Source organism: Carettochelys insculpta, chromosome 2 (assembly GCF_033958435.1).
Source record: "Carettochelys insculpta isolate YL-2023 chromosome 2, ASM3395843v1, whole genome shotgun sequence".
NCBI lineage: Eukaryota > Metazoa > Chordata > Testudines > Carettochelyidae > Carettochelys > Carettochelys insculpta.
Window position 1 is genome coordinate 52,663,676 of NC_134138.1, and position 12,993 is coordinate 52,676,668.

At 46.0% G+C, this 12,993-nt stretch overlaps 1 protein-coding gene across 2 annotated transcripts in view; it reads left to right on the plus strand.

Annotated features, from left to right (window-relative positions):
- The window catches only part of MMP16 (matrix metallopeptidase 16), a 286,894-nt gene that overhangs the window by 180,780 nt on the left and 93,121 nt on the right, over positions 1 to 12,993 (plus strand). The window lies entirely within an intron of this gene.

Sequence of the window (12,993 nt, forward strand, 5' to 3'; positions counted from 1 at the left end):
CCTCCAGGCCTTGGTGGACAGCCGGGGCCACTTCTTGGACATTTATGTTGGCTGGCCTGGCAGCACCCATGACGCCCGGGTGTTCAGAAATTCAGGCCTGTGCCGCCGGCTGGAGGCGTGGACTTACATCCCCCAGAGATCCCGTTGGGGGACACCACCATGCCCCTCTGCCTCGTCGCAGATGCGGGATACCCCCTCCGGCCCTGGCTCATGCGCGCCTACACGGGCCATATCAGTGCCACCCAGGAGCGGTTCAACACTCGCTTGAACCATGCACACCAGGTGGTCGAGCGGACTTTCGGCCACCTCAAAGGACGCTGGAGGTGTCTCCTCACCTCCCTGGATGCAGGGCTCTTCAACATCCCCCAGGTTGTGGGCACGTGCAGCACACTCCACAACCTGGTGGAGAGCAAGGGAGAGGCCTTCTTCCAGGGCTGGGCTGTGGAGGCTGGCAGGGCTGACGCCCAGACACCCGCTGCCCCTAGTCGCCAGGTCGACCCTGAGGGGATCCGGGTCTGGGAGGCCCTGCGGGCCCATTTTGAGCAGGCTGCGGGGTCAACGCTGGCAGGGCCAGCTGCTGGTGAGCCACCCACCCCCCCACACATCCCCCACAGCAGTACCAGGGCCCATGCCCACGCCCCCACCACTGAGCACCAGAGAGCACACACCACCCACACACTTCTTTTGTAAATAAACCAACACCTTTTTTTTCAAATAAAACAATGAACTCAACATTAAAGAATGGGGGAACTATGTACATGGGGGGGCAGCTACTAAAGGGGGGTGGAACAAATAAACTATTTACAAAGATGGGGAGAATGGGTACAAAGAAGGGGGGCAACGTCCTTGGCCCTTCACCCCTATTGTCCAGAGCCTGGCATGGGGGGGCGTGACCCACGTCTGGGCTGGAGGCCCCGTCGAGGCTGGATGGGGGCTGGGAGAACCGGCTGATACAGCCGGGCCAGGTCCTGAGGCCCGCAGTCCCCCTCAGCGGCAGGCTCCAGGACAGCTGCTGGTGGAGGGCAGCTTGGAGTGACGGCAGGTGGAGTGACAGAGGGGGCCAAGTGCTCCGTGAGCCGCTCAAAGGTCCGCATGAAAGCCCCCCAAGCCTCCTGGCGCCAGGCCAGCGTTCGCTCCTGCAGGTGGAGCTCAGACACCTCCAGCTGATGCCGGAGGATGGCGAGGAGCTGGGGGTCAGCGGATGCCTGGGGATGGCTCTGGCGCTGTCGGGCTTCTCCTGGGGCCGGTCCGGGCTCTGCTGCTGGGCTGGCCTGCTGCGATGGCCCGAGTGGGCTGTCCGGCACAACAGACACAGCGCCTGTTCTCTCAGGGCCCTCAGATGGTGCAGCTGCAGAATAGGGGGGAAGAGTGGAGACAGCCATTAGTCTGGGCCCTGACCCGTGGCCCTTGTCCCCCCACCCCTCTGCTGCTGGTTCCCCATCCCCGTCCCCCCCAGAGATGATGATGATGATGATGGGTGTGCTGTCCGCTCCCCGGGGGGACTTCTAGGTTCCGTTCCCCCCATCCCCAGGGATGGGGCATGGTGCTGTCCTGCTGGGGGGTAGGGGCTGATGGACTCTTCTGAGGGACATGCCACTGCTGTCCTCGGGGCCATGATCATCTGGATCCCTATGGATATTAATTCCATGCTCTAATAAGACTACAGCAGTATTGATATATTATCGACCACCTGACCAGGATAGTGATTGTGACTATGAAATATTAACGGAGATTAGAGAGGCTAACAAAATAAAAAACTCAATAATACTAGGGGATTTCAATTATCCACATATTGACTGGGTACATGTCACCTCAGGACAAGATGCAGAGATAAAATTTATTGATACCTTAAATGACTGCTTCTTGGAGCAGCTGGTAGAGGAACTGACAGGGGGAGATGCAATTCTCGATTTAGTACTTAGTAGAAGGCAGGATCTGGTCCGAGTGTTAACTATAAGAGGTCCGCTTGGAAATAGTGACCATAATGTAATAAAATTTAACATTCCTCTGCTGGGAAGAACATCTCAGCAGTCCAACACCATGGCTGTGGCCACACTTGGCCAAAACTTCAAAATGGCCATGCAAATGGCCATTTCGAAGATTACTAATGAGGCACTGAATTGAATATTTAGCGCCTCATTAGCATTTGGACGCTTCTGGCCATGGCACTTCAAAAGCACCGCTTTCGAATGCTTGCGGCTTGGCATGGCTACACGGGGGTCCTTTTCAAAAGGACCCCACACCTTTCGAAATCCACTTATTCCTCTCAGCTGAGGGGAATAAGGGGATTTCAAAAGGTCTAAGGTCCTTTCGAAAAGGACCGCCACGTAGACATGCCGAGCCGCGAGCATTCAAAAGCGGCCGGAAGCGTCCTAATGCTAATGAGTCACTGACTATTCAATTCAGTGCCTCATTACTAATCTTCGAAATGGCAATTTGCACAACCATTTCAAAGTTTTAGCCAAGTGTGGCCACAGCCCATGAGACTTAATTTCAGAATGGGGAACTACACAAAGATGGGGAGGTTAGTTAAACAGAAATTAAAAGGTTCAGTGACTAAAGTAAAATCCCTGCATGCTGCATGGAAACTTTTCAAAGACACTATAAAAGAGACGCAATATAAATTTATACCCCAAATTAAAAAAAAAGACCCAAAAAAGAGCCACTGTGACTTAACAACCACATAAAAGAAGCAGTGGGAGATAAAAAGGCATCTTTTTGAAAGTAGAAGTCAGATCCTAGTGAAGAAAATAGAAAGGAGTATAAACATTGTCAAATTAAGTGTAAAAATGAAATAAGAAACACCAAAAAGAAGTTTAAAGAACTGAAAAAGTAATAAAAAATGTTTTAAAGTACATCAGAAGCAGAAAGCCTGCTAAACAACCAGTGGGAACCCTGGATGATCAATATACCTCAAGAGCACTCAAAAACGATAAAGCCATTGCGGAGAAACTAAATGAATTCTTTGCTTCAGTTTTCACAGCTGAGCATATTAGGGAGATTCCCAAACCTGAGCCATTCATTGGAGGTGAGAAATCTGAGGAACTGTCCCGGATTGAGGTGTCATTAGAGGTGGTTTTGGAACTAATTGATCAACTTAACAGTAACAAGTCACTGCGACCAGATGACATTCACCCAAGAGTTCTGAAAGAACTCAAATGTGAAATTATGGAACTATTAACTGTGGTTTGTAATCTATCCTTTAAATCAGCTTCTGTGCCCAGTGATTGGAAGATAGCTAATGTAACACCAATATTTAAAAAGGGCTCTAGAGGAAATCCCAGCAATTACAGGCAAGTAAGGCTGACGTCAGTACCAGACAAATTAGTTGAAATAGTAGAATAAACCCTCAATTTCACAGACCCCAATTTAGCGGACTTTGGGACCAGTGGACCTCCGCCAGGCCCCACATTGTTCCCCACCACTGCTGGAGCCACCATGTGCTCCTCCCACCAGGGGTGGGGCCCATACGTGGTTAGACAGAACTTGTGTATGCGCCCCACCCCATGTGTGGTGCCTCTGTCAGCAGCAGGGCTCCTCTAGCCAGACGGCAGGGCCCATCAGCTCCAGCTGTGTGGCGGAGTCTCAGCCATACATGGTAGGCCGGCAGCTTCGGCTGTGGGGCTTCTCTGGCTGCATGGTGGGATCCAGTGGCTCCTCCAGTAGCACAGGCAGCTCTGGTGAGTTGTCAGTGTTTTTAGAGGGGACTGAGGAGAGAGAGCTGGGGGAGCTGGGCTGGGGAGGGTGGGCATTAAACCCTTGTATTTAACGGACTTTCAGTTTTAACGGACACCCCTCCCCTATTAGTCCATTAATCGAGGGTTTACTGTAGTAAAGAATAAAATTGTCAGACACATAGAAGAACACAATTGCTTGGGCAAAAGTCAGCATGGTTTCTGTAAAGGGAAATCATGTCCTACTAATCTATTAGTGTTCTTTAAAGGGGTCAACAAACATAGGGGGATCCTATAGATATAGTGTACTTAGGTTTCCAGAAGGCCTTTGAGAAGATCCCTCACCAAAGACTTGTATGCAAATCAAGTTGTCAAGTGATGAGAGAGAAGATCCTTTCATGGATTGAGAAGTGGCTAAAAGACCAGAAACAAAGAAATAAATGGTGAATTTTCAGAATGGAGATGGGTAGCTAGTGGCATTCCCCAAGGGTCAGTCCTAGGACCAATCCTATTCAACTTTTTCATAAATGATCTGGAGAAAGGGGTAAACTATGTGGTGGCAGAGTTTGCAGGTGACACTAAACTGTTCAAGATAATTAAGACAAAAGCAGACTACGAAGAAGTTCAAAAAGATCTCACAAAACTTAAGTGATTGGGCAAGAAAATGGCAAATGAAATATAGTGCGGATAAATGTAATGTGCACTGGAAAAAATAACCCCGACTTTGCATGCAGTATGGTGGGGGCTAATTTGCTACAGCTAATCAGGAGAGAGATCTTGGAGTCACTGTGGACAGTTCTCTGAAAACATCCACGCAGTGTGCAGTGGTCGTCAAAAAAGCACACTGAATGTTAGAAATTATTCAAAAGCGACAGAGAATGAGATGAAGAATATCTTATTGCCTTTATATAGAACTATGGTACACCCTTATCTTGAATACTACATACAGATGTGGTCTCCTCATCTCAAAAAAAAGATATATTGGCATTAGAAAAGGTTCAGAAAAGGGCAGCTAAAATGATTAGGGGTTTGAAACGAATCCCATATGAAGAGAGATTAAAAAGACTAGGACTTTTCATCTTAGCGAAGAGGAGACTAAGGGGGATATGATATATAAAAAAGGGTGATAGAGATATATAAAATAATGAGTGGTGTGGAGAAAATGAACAAGGAAAAGTCATTTACTTGTTCCCGTAATATGAGAACTAGGTGACGCCAAATGAAATTAATGGGCAGAAGGTTTAAAACAAATAAAGTGAAGTTCTTCTTCACACAGTGCAAAGTCAGCCTGTGGAGCAGCTTGCCAGAGGAGGTTGTGAAGGCTAGGACTATAAGAGGGTATTAAAAAGAGCTAGATAAATTCATGGAGTTTAGGTCCATTTAATGGCTATTCACTAGGGAGGTTAAGGAATGGTAACCCATTAACCTCTATCAAAACAAAAAGTGCAGTCAAGTAGCACTTTAAAAACTAACAAAATAAACAAAATATTTTGTTAGTCTTTAAAGTGCTACTTGACTGCTTTTTTTCTTTTGATAGTATATAGACTAGCACGGCTTTCTGTCTGTTACCGTTAACCTCTGTTTGTCAGAGACTGGAGATGGATGACAGGAGAGAGTGTGCTTGATCATTACCTGTTTGGTTCACTGCCTCTGGGGAACCTGGCAATGGCCACTGTTGTCAGACAGGATACTGGGCTGGATGGACCTTTTGTCTGACCTACTAAGGACATTCTTATGTTCTGAGAGTAGTAAAATAAGGAAGAAGGAATTCAAAAAAGCAGACGTTCAGAAACTGAAAGCACTAGTAAGCAAGATCCCATGGGAAGAAAATCTAAGGGAAAATTAGTTTGGGTAAGTTAGCTTTTTCTCCAGGAGTCAATATTAGAGACACGGCTATAAAGTATCCTGAAGTGATGGAAAGGTAGAAAGAATGGAGAAAGGCCTCTGTGTCTCCACTGGGAGCTTTTAATGACCAGAAAATCAAACAGGAATCCTACAAAAAGTGGTAACATTGACAAATTGCTAAGGTGTAGTACAAATGAATGACATAAGCATGTAGGAACAAAATCAGAAAGGCTAAGGTTTAAAATGAGTTACATAAAAGCCATAGGGCTATTACAGGCAAGAAGACATCCTCTAAATACATGAAAAGAAAGAGAAAGACAAAGGAAAGTGTTAGTCTTCTGTTTAGAAGGGCAGAAGAGCTAATAACTGATGACATCAAAAAGCTGAAATACTTCATGCCTATTTTGGTTCAGTTGTAACTAAAAAGTTTAAAGGTGACCATATATTCAACACAATGATTAACAAGAGTGAATGTAAACCAAAATGGGGTGGGGGAAAGAGGTTAGTCTATTTGATAAGTTAGATGTATTCAAATCAGAAGAGCAAAAGCACTAGCAGTTACCTTTGAGACCTCCTGAGGATTGGTGAGGTCCCTGAGCACTGGAGAATTGCCAATGTAACCCTTCTATTAATGCCAGATGTCTGCCAGAAGGGCCGGGTTCAACTCCTGTGGGGTTTTCCTGTCAAGGATACAACCAACCAGCTCGCGCCCCCACCCAGTGGCCTGGGACAATTTCACCCCCGTGCTGGGTGCCTGTAAGGCGGTTCTCCCCCCCTCGCAAGCACAGAGTCTGAGATAGAAATGGCTTGTTTAATGACCATAACCTATCCCAAGGTTACAGTGACAGATGCAGTATATCTAAGCAAAGAAGAGACAAACCCCTTTATCAAGATACCATCCCTTTTTGCAGTAGAACCAAGTCTCTTGCTGGGGCTCTTGGCCCTTTACCCCACACACAGTTACAGGGTGTACCTTCTGCGGTGCAGTCCCAAACCCAAAACCCACAGATACATCACCAGGGCAGTACTAGCTGTCCACTTGTCTGCAGCCTCCCCTTGCTGCCACCAGCCAGTCGCCGTCATCCACCGCTCCTCCTACCGGCCACCCGCCGTCGTCCGCCGCCGCTCCTACCAGCTGCCCGCTGGTCGCCATCATCCGCCGCTCCTCCAACTGGCTGCCTGCCAGCATCCACCACTCCTCCTACCAGCCACCCACCAGTCCGCTGCCGCTCCTACCGGCCACCCGCTGGTCACCATCGTCCCCCAGTCCTCCTACCAGCCACCCGCCATTGCCCACCACCACTCCTACCGGCCGCTGTCATCCACCACCGCTCCTAACCCCACTGCTTGGGATCGCCCCAAGGCAGAACCCTGTGATTTCAGCCCTGTGTGGCCTCAGCTGCCACTCTGTGATTTCAGCTCTTGATAGCTCTAGTGTGGGGCTTCACAAAGACCCTAGTATCCAGCTCTAGCTTTCAACAGGTGGGGAGGGTTAGTCAAACCGGTCTTACAGCTATATGGCCAAGGCACTCAGCAAGCTGACTCAACCAGTACCCCTCCCCTCCTCCTTTACAATGCATTAAACCAGGGAGCCCTGTGTAATCATGTCTTATGCAGCTATGACGACTGCCCTGTCCCCCACAACAACCCAGAGCACTGGTGAGATCTCACAACTCCCTCACTGTCAGCTTAAATTGTGATTTTACAACTACATGTTTACAATAAACCAAATCTCATGGCTTACTTGCTACCCATTAGGCTTTGCCTGGAAAGGTATCACACATGCACACCTTTGCATTCTCATGCAAATGATCTCTGGGAGACACATTCCTCCCAGCCTTCAGCAGCCTTGCGTTCCTTCTGCCACATTCCCTACACGAACATAGTACCAATACTCAAAAAGGGGACAGAGAGGACACAGGAAATTATAGACTAGTCAACCTAATTTTGACAGCTGAAAAGATAATGGAACAAATGATTAAATAATCAGTGTGTCAGCACCAGAAATAGGGTTCCAAGTAAGGTAAAGATTTTGTCTCAGTGATTTTTAGTAAAGTCATGGACGGGGGAAGGAAATAAACAAAAATTACCAGGAACCTTTGACCAGTCTGTGATGTTACTAAAAACAACCAGTGATGGGTCTGGGAGTTGCAAAGGGTGGGGAGGTGTCAGTAGAAGCCTGATGGTGGGTGTCCTGCTGCCCTTGTAGGGAGCACAGCCTCAGCCACAAGAATAAATGGGTGTGCACCTCTGACTCTGATCACAGCTGAAGTTGTGGGGAAGGGTGCATAGCCCAAGCTCCAGCCCCAACTATAGTCATGGAGGGTGCCTAGCTCCAGCTCCCACTCTGGCTATGGCCACAAGGGAGAAGCCCAAGTCCCAACATCAGCCACAGGGAAAGCACACAGTCCCGTCTCCAGACCTGGGAGCAACGGAGGGAATGGATGATGCACAGCTCCAAACTCTGGTGCTGGCTTCAGCCACAGACAGATGAAGCCAAAGAAATTATGAGGGTGCATCAGAAACACAGAATCCATGACTGCCGTGACCTCCATGACTAACATTATTGTAAACTATAAACAACAGTCTGCATGTACTTGTCAAGAACAAATCATTCCACACCAACTAATTTTCTTCTTTGACTGACCCAGTGCATATAGGGGAAGCAATAGATGTGACATATCTTCAATTTGATAAGGCTTTTAACACAGTCCTACATAACATTTTCACATGCTAACTAGGTGAATGTGGTCTAGATGAAATTGTTGTAAGGCGGATGTACCACTGTTTGAAAGACCATGCTCAGAGTGTAATTATCAATCACTTGATGTCAAACTGGGAAGCCATATCTCACGAGGGCCTAAAGGGATCATCTCAGTTTGGGAACTGTTCAGTATTTTCATAACTGACTTGGATAATGGAGTGTGGACTCTGCCGATGACACCACATTGGGAGGGTTAGCAGGTACTCTGGAGGATGTGGACAAACTTGAGAATTGGTATGAACTGAACAAAATTAAAGTTGGTGAAGACAAAGTGGAAGGAAGGAAGAACACGTGCACAACTAAGAAGTGCGGAATAATGGAATAGGTGGTGCTGAAAAGGATCTAGGGATTGTGCTGGATCATATATTGAACATGAGTCAATAATGTGATGCAGCAGGGGAACAGGTTAATATCATTCTAGTGTATATTAACAAGACAGAAAGTAATTGTTCCCAAGTATGCATCGCTTATGACACCTCAGCTCAACACTGTGTCCGGTTCTGAACACCACAGTTCAGTAAAGCAGAGAGTCACAAGGGAAGCAACAGAAAAGGTAAAACTGTTTTACATACCTGACCTTTGAGGAGAAGTTTAAAAAAACTCAATGGGTGCATACACACTGGCTGGCTACTTCGAAGTATCTGGCGCAACGTCGAAATAGCACGCGTTGCGTCCACACGCTCCGTGCGCTATTTCAATGCTGACATTGATGTTAGGCAGCGACACATCAAAATCACTATTCCTATCCGAAGATGGGAATAGCGCCCTACTTCGACGTTCAACGTCGAAGTAGGGCATGTGTAGACGATCTGCATCCTGCTACATTGAAATAGCGGGGTCCTCCATGGCGGCCATCAACTGAGGGGTTGAGAGACGCTCTGTCCAGCCCCTGCGGGGCTCTGTGGTCACCATGTGCAGCAGCCCTTAGCCCAGGGCTTCTGACTGCTGCTGCTGCAGCTGCAGGGGGGGAGGTCCATGCTGTGTGCATGGGGTCTGCAACTTGTTTCAGCTCTGGAGACCTTGTGCTCTGCAGGCCAAGTGTGTCTGGGAGGGGCCCTTTAAGGGAGTGGCTTGCTGTTGCCCCAGAAAGGCTAGTCCAGCCTGTGACCCCGTCTGCAGGCTTTGCTGGCCCCTTATTTCGATGGGGAGCACTTGTGTGTGTGGACACTCCGCATTTCCTTCCGGGGCGGCTCCTTTCAATGTTCCCCATCACTACTTCGACGTTGAATGTCAATCGCACCAACCCCGGAGGATGTGTAGACGATACGCGTTGAAGTAGCCTATTTCGATGTTCTTACTTTGAAATAGGCTACTTCGATGTAGTGTGCTAGTGTAGACATAGCCAACATGTTTAGTCTTGAGGGGGGGAAAAAAAACCTGAAGGGGTGCCTGATAGTCTCCAGATACATTTAGGCTATGTCTACACTTGAAGGGGGCACAGTAATCAGGGTAATGGAAGATTACTAATGAACTGTTGTGATGCATATGCAGCACTTCATTAGGCAAATTCTCCCCCGCGGCAACTTTGAAGTGTCAAACTTTGATGTGCCAGCGTGCCGTGTAGCTGCAGGCACTTCACTACTTCGAAGTGCCTTTACTCCCCAAATGCCAAGTACATGTAATGCCAGCATGTTGAAGTTCGATGTTTCCAAGTTGCCGCGGGGGAGAATTTGCTTAGTTAAGTGCTTCATATGATCACAGCACTTCATTAATATATCTCCCATCACCCTGATTACCATGCCCCTGCCCCCTTGGGGCAATTGCAGACATAGCCTTAGTGTTGTTATAAGCAACAGGTGATTAGTTCCCCACATCCACTGAAGATGGGACAAGAATCAATGGACTTAATCTGCCGCAAGGAATATTCAGGGAAATTCAGACAAAATGTATTAGTCTCTATGGTGCTACAGGACTGCTTGTTTTTTGTGAAGCTACAGTCTAATATGGCTACCCCTCTGGGACTTACTAATTATAACAGTAGTCTAGGTCTGGAATAGGTTTCCAAGGGATGCTATGGCAGCTCCATCATTGAAAATATATAAAAACTTAAACAACCACTGTCAAGGACGGTCTGAATTTACTTGGTCCCACCACAGCTCAGAGGGAAAGACTAGATGACTTTTAGGGTCCCCTTTAAGACCTACATTTTTGTCATTTTTTTGACTCCATAACAGTTTCCTATATCATGAAAATGTTTAACAGCAAGTGTTCATGTCATAAATACTCAGGAAAAGAGTTATTGTACATGGCAACAACAGAAAAAGTTTGAAAAACTTGAGTACGCTATCAATTTGATGCTTAAAAGTATTTCTTATTCATGCTAGTTTTGGATGTAATTGTTTGGGATATTTTTGGTTGTTTGGGTGTGTGTTTGCTTGGTTGGTTGGTTGATTAGTTAGTCACTTGATTTGTTTTTCTGCCCTGTTTTGAAAACCGGTGTTACATACTGGTTGGACATATTTGTACAGATTCAGTATTTCTCTGGTTTTCTTTTCCACGGGCAGAAGAGACAAGAAGATTTGCAGGTGTATGTGAGTTGTGGTGGAGGAGAGCATTTTCCTTATTTTTGCTCCCCAGTCTGTCTCCTTGAAGAAAACTTTCTGCCATTTGCAGTGCACGATTGTGTTTTGCTGAATTGTACTGAGCAGCAAGGTCGACAGCCTTGGCTGGGGGCGAGGGGTGATCCACACCTCTGGCGGAGGCTTAGACATAAGGACTGGGACTGAGGGCCCTCCCCCAGCACTCAGAGCCACACAGAGCAGTGCAGTAATGCTTCTGTGGCATTTCAAAGGAGTCAGGGACTCCGGCCACTAGCACAGTAGCAGCAGTGGCAGTGGGAGGTCCATACTCCTTTGAAACACCAGGCCCCAGTGCAAGTGACCGTCTTGCCCCATCTCCCAGCCCCTGTGAAGGTGGGCCTAGCCCTCAGTGCCCTGAGACTAGACAGATAATACTGACAAGTTCAGCACTAACATCCTTATTAACATTCTGCCCTCCTTCATGTTATGAAACCCTTTCCTCTTGAAGAGATTCCAGGAACAGTAGGTGATATGACAAACTCTTGCAACATGGGAATTTGTGAGGTAAGATGGAAGTACAGGCCCTTTTAGATGGGAAGTCACTACAGTTGGGGGCTAGATTCCCAGCAGGTGTTTTTTGGGAGCAGGGAAATGGGGAGTGGCAAAAGCAAAGGAAAAGGAACTCCTATCATTATTATTTTTGCAGCATATTCATAGCCATGTTGGTCTCAGTATATTAGTGAGACAAGGCAGGTGTGGCAGTAGTTTTTTATTGAACCAACTTCAGTTGGTGAGAGAGACGTATGGTTCAGGTACACAGAGTAGCTGAAACTCTTGTCTCTTTCCCCAACAGAAGTTGGTCCAGTGAAATATATTATTCCACCCAATTTGTATCTCTTCTATGATTTATAATGTATATTACCATAGCACCTGGAAGTTCTAGGTACTATAGCAATACATGGAGAATCAGGGAACTGCTCCAAAAACCTTGTATTCCACATGATGAAGTGATGAGTGCTTCCTCTGGGCATTTCCTTTCCTCTGCTTTGGCTTATATCTCACATTCATTCTAGTTCTGTTGTTGGTGATGTTGCTACAAGAAGCCAGATACTGGAGACACTTCACGCTTCTGCTTCACGAGTAGTTTCATTGTTTTCATTGAGTCTGTTTGCAGAATTAGGGCTTTAGTCTCTTATTTCAAAAAGAAAACATGAAGAAATACAGAGTAATTTTTGAGGAGGGGGAGAAAGATGATTAAACAAGAGACAATGTATAGTTCTGATCCTGCTCTGGTGGAACTGCTGAATTCTGGGCCCATATCTGTAGTTTTTAGCAAGGCTGCAATAATTCCAATAATCAGCATTTCTAATTATTTGCATCTCTTTGCAATAGCAATGGATTGTTGCTATGCGGAGGGGAATACGTTAAGTTACATAAGTTAACACATCTCTGACTTCTTTTGAGGGTGTTCAAAAATACACAAACAGAATGCCTTCTTTGTTTTCTAGTAAGTGACACTTGGTGAGTTAACCAAGGAGTGTTATGTAACAATTCAATTAAATGATTTTGATCTTTTCTTTTTACGACAGAGAAATGCTAACATACTGTATTATTGAAACTTACTTAGAATAAAATGCACTAATTTTATATAACCATTTATTTCTATAAACAGATCACACAGTGAGGGATCTATTAAGACCTCACCGTAAAATATGTACATAGCAGTGACATCATGGTTTGAAAGAATTAGTAAGAGAGCTACCTTTTTCTTTATCCTCCTAATAATTTAATTTATGATGATTCAAAAATGAACACCATCTATAGGTCATCAGCAGGGGTCTGACTGTCCTCAGTCTCTTGTAAGACATTTCCTAAATAGGTAGTCTGCAGTTTATGAAGTTTACCACTTAAGATAGCAAAATTTTCCTTTTGAACTCAAGCCTACTTTCCAATACAGATGCTTTTGTTCAGTCGCATGGTAGGATTTTGTTAGAATTTGAAACAGTATGAAAGTTAGTCATGCCTCTCAAGACTTGTGTACAGTAATGTGTTTCTGTACTGTATATGCTTCACAAGGTTATATGAACAAAGATGAATAGAGACCTTTCAATCCATTAAATAGTCACAGCATTTCTTCATCATACAGGATAATAATTCTTGACTTGTTTAAATGAAAAAAAATTGTCTACCG